Below are 4,854 nucleotides of genomic sequence, written 5' to 3' on the forward strand. Positions count from 1 at the left end.
ACAGCTAGCTTAACAGCTCTTCAGTTTTCAACTCCGAGCTTATAGCTTTTCAACTTTCAACTACTTTTCAGCTTTCAGCTCCTAGTATAGCTTATCAGCTAGGTTTGCCAAACAAAGCCCTTACATTGTTCTCTTAGTTACTGTATGTTATGTTAATCATATTCATGCATCTTAGTGAAGCAAATATTCACAAAGAGCTCTATGTGCTATTGTGATATATATATATATATATATATATATATATATATATATATATATATATATATATATATATATATATATACTAGTATTTCTCATGCGCGATGCGCAAAAAATAGGTGTCCAATATTAATATTTTATATTAAAATTTTAAATTTATTTAGATTTTAGATAATAATAATAATAATAATAATAATAATAATAATAATAATAATAATAATAAGTTATTTCTTAAAATATAAATATTAAATAATGTGTATATTATTATTATTATTATTATTATTATTATTATTATTATTATTGAAAATAAGAAAAATATATGGTGGATGCATGTGCATGGTAGTAATAGTGAAAAAGATAACGGAAGTTATAACAGTAGGGGTATATTTGTCCAAAATATTATATAGTACAACATTTATAGCATAATGTATCATAAAACTTAACGGAAAAAACAGACATAAATGAAGGGTATAACCTTCATCCACACTTATTATGTTTTTATTTTATATATATATATATATATATATATATATATATATATATATATATATATATATATATATATATATATATATCACAAAAAGAAACAGAAATTCAGTGTGCAGAAGCTAATTGGACAACATTCAAATACATTATTTGGAAATAGATAGCTAAAAAGTAACAGAAATGAAGTTCAAGAGCAAGAACATGCATGTAAAAGTAATGATATAACATGGTAATTATAAAAGAAGATTTTGGGCTCAGAATTACCATTGTGAGAATTAAGGCAAGTAATAATCTCAAGAAGTGGAATTCTCAGATCCAAGGTTAAAGCATGTATGCAAGTTTAAAAAATGGCACAAAACAATTTATACTATATATAATATATCAGAATATAGGAAAAGCAACATGCAAGCATTCAAACTGAGTGGAACATTTAAATACATGATGAATATTGGTGAATATGAAAGAAGCTTTAGGACTTAGGATGACCTTTGTGAGAATTAAAGAATGTAAGTACAAGTGGGATTTGTGTGTGTGTGAACTATAAAATCCAAAAAAGAAAATGCCTTCAAATCTTTGAATAGAAACTTATCTTTTATCATTTGGAGTTGACACATTCCTATACTATAGATCTTTCTTCCTCGCCCTTATGCAAGTTATAATACTGAATTTTCCAGATATGCAATTATAGCATGTATGTCAATACAAAAATCACCAAAAATAACATGTTATGCAAAGTACAAAAAAATTGTAAAAATTTAAAAATAAAGATTTAAAATATTATAACAAAAAATGCATATTTAAATACAGAAAAATAGTGAATACAGAGATTCAATAAATTATATACAAATACAGTAAAAATTTAATTAAAAAAACCTTACGAGTACAGTAAAAACTAAACAAAAATTATTTAAAAAATAAACTGTAAATAACTAATATATATTTGTATGTATGTATGTATATATATATATATATATATATATATATATATATATATATATATATATATATATATAAAAGGTCGCACTCAGGTGTGGCGATCCTTTCCCGTATGGTCATGTGGCGATTTTCAGAATACACCAATAGTTAGTAAGATATACACCATCAACGTCAGAAAATGCACCACAAAAAACGCACACAAATTAGGTACGCTTCACCAACAACACACCATTAGGTGTGAGTAGAAACATCATACAGTGTTCGAAAATACGCCATTGGGATTGGTGAGTTATATGGTGTATATTTTGGGTCTGTTGTGTATTTTTTGGTTTTTTTTTTTTTTTTTTTTTTTTTTTTTTTTTTTTTTTTTGCATTTCATTATGGCGTGTTTTCCTTACACCGTTGGTGCATGTTGTTAACACTGTTGGTGTATTCTGAAATTCCGTCACACAACTACACCTAATAACATGACCACATATGAGCATTATTCTCTCTCTGTCTCTCTCTGTCTCTCTCTCTCTCTCTCTCTCTCTCTATATATATATATATATATATATATATATATATATATATATATATATATATATATATATATATATATAATGTAGGTTAGGATTTGTGGTTGATAATAGATGAAGGGTTGGAAGGAGTGCGCTGCTGATGAAAATAAAGAAGAGAGGTGGAAGTAAGCTGCGGCTGGGAGGAAAGAAGAAATAACAGGGCGTTTGATTGGAGAGGGAGAATTACGTAGGAAAGGAATTGCAATTCCATGGGAGATGAATTACTGGAAATAAAGTGGGAATTTAAATTCCAGTGTTTGGTTTACAAGAATAGAATTACTGGGAATTTCAATTCCAGTGTTTGGTATAATGGGAATTGAAAGGGAATAAGTAGTATAAAGTCAAAAATATCTATTGTTGTTGTTACTTGTTAGGCATTAATTTTAGGTTAAAAAAATGAAGGGGTAATTTTGACTCATCACTATCTTTTTTTTTTTTTCTTCCTAAAATCCCAGGAATTAAATCCCAGGGGGGACATTAGATTTTAATTCCATGAAAATGGGGGAATTGCAATTCCATGGAATTGCAATTTCTTTCAACCAAACAAGAAAATTTTGTGGTCTTTGGAATTAGGTGTGAATTAAGTGGGAAGGGAATTTATATTCCCTCCAACCAAACGCCTGTAAGGATTAGGGTTTTCAGATTTTAATATTAATAGGCTGGTTTTGGGCCATAATTTAATTGAGTTTTAATTAAATATTGTTTTGTAATAATTTTCATTAAATGAGGCCTGATAATTTTGATCAAATAACATTATTATTATTATTATTATTATTGTTATTGTTATTATTATTATTATTATTATTATTATTATTATTATTATTATTATATTCATTCTATATTTTATTATTAGTATTATTATTACAATAATAATATTTTTATTGTTATTATTCTTATTTTAGACCGTAAATTCAATTGGGTTTTGTCTATTAACATTATTATTACAACTTCTTCTTCATTGCGAGTTGGAGGAGTGTTTTCACACGCTTCGTTGTGTTTTCTGGTGTGTGGATTTTCCTTCCCAACTTGATAATGATATTCCTTACTGCATTGGCCATATTTGTGAGATTTGGGGAAGAGAAGAGAAAAAACCCTAGGCAGAGAACCAGAAGAAGATTAACAGAGAGCATAGTAATGATTAGTATTAATTCCAAGGGTGATGAACACTATTCAATGCGGCTGTCAGAATGCATGCAGCTATGATGTGATTGACGCAACGGTATAGCTTTTTTTTAGGGATAAAACGGAAGGTTTGACATTTGAATAGGACAATTTAATTTTGGTAATCAAGGTTAAGATATTTTCTTAACAAAAACAGAAGAGAGATTAAAAAGGAAGTCCAAGAAGTAATTTTGACCCGAGATTGAGAAAACCATTCACTCTCCTTCTGTGTTACCATTCTGCTTTACTGATCAATCCTGCAGATCTCCAGAGCAGATCTGAGAATCTCAAACCGATTCGCGTCTAGAGGCTTAGTCAGTATGTCAGCCAATTGCTTTTCTGTTTGAATATATTCCAATTCTATTTCCTTTGACTCCACCAAATCTCTGATATAGTGATGCCTTATATCAATATGCTTAGTCCTGTAATGTTGAACTGGATTCTTTTAGATGTTTATTGCACTGACATTGTCACAGTAAAGTGTCATAGTCCTCTGAGTGAGACCATAATCTAGAAGCATTTGCTTCATCCAGACCAGTTGAGTGCAACATCCTCCAGCAGCGATGTATTCTGCCTCAGCTGTACTTAGAGAGATTGAATTTTGTTTCTTGCTCAGCCATGATACTAAATTCTTACCAACAAAGAAGCATCCACCAGATGTACTTTTCCTGTCATCAATATTTCCTGCCCAATCAGCATCACAATATGCAATCAGACTGAGTTCACTGTCCTTGGAGTACTATATACCATATTGAATTGTACCCTTGGTATATTTCAAGATCCGTTTAACAGCTATCAAATGTGACTCTTTGGGATCAGCTTGATATCTCGCACACATCCCAACACTGAACATTATATCTGGTCGACTGGCGGTTAAGTAGAGCAGACTTCCAATCAGACTTCTATAGACTGTGATATCAACTGATGGACCAGTATCATCTTTTGATATTTTTATGGAGGTGGAAATAGGAGTCCTGGGTGTTTTGCATGATTCCAGATCAAATATATTGAAATTAAACAAGGACATAAAAGGAATTACAAATAAAAGTTGGGGGTAAAATGGGGAAAAACAAACACACCAAAATTTGGTGCGGATGAACAGTGCAGCGCCATATTTGGCACTGCACTATTCATGGTGCGGCGTCTTCATTGGAGACGAAAAACGCTATATTTTCCTCCAAAATGGTGATTTGGTGTGCCCCTTGGAGATGGCCTAATTATTAAGGTATTGTCAAAACCCTAGATCTACTCAATCAGAGAGCGAAATAGAGAGAAGACAACAGATTTTTTTTAATATGGATCTATATTGTTCATATTTTGTGTAAAATTCTTTATTTTAATATTTAATCAATGCTTTAGTTATTAAATGTTTACCTATCCTCACCAAAAAAAATATATATATTTACCTATCCTTTTACTTCTTACACATTGAATTTCTCTGCTTAGAAATGAGAAGATTCAAACACCATTAACTTATTTATGTGAGGATATGAACATGGTAATCCCATCAACT

This window comes from Ipomoea nil, unplaced genomic scaffold (assembly GCF_001879475.1).
Source record: "Ipomoea nil cultivar Tokyo-kokei standard unplaced genomic scaffold, Asagao_1.1 scaffold0191, whole genome shotgun sequence".
NCBI lineage: Eukaryota > Viridiplantae > Streptophyta > Magnoliopsida > Solanales > Convolvulaceae > Ipomoea > Ipomoea nil.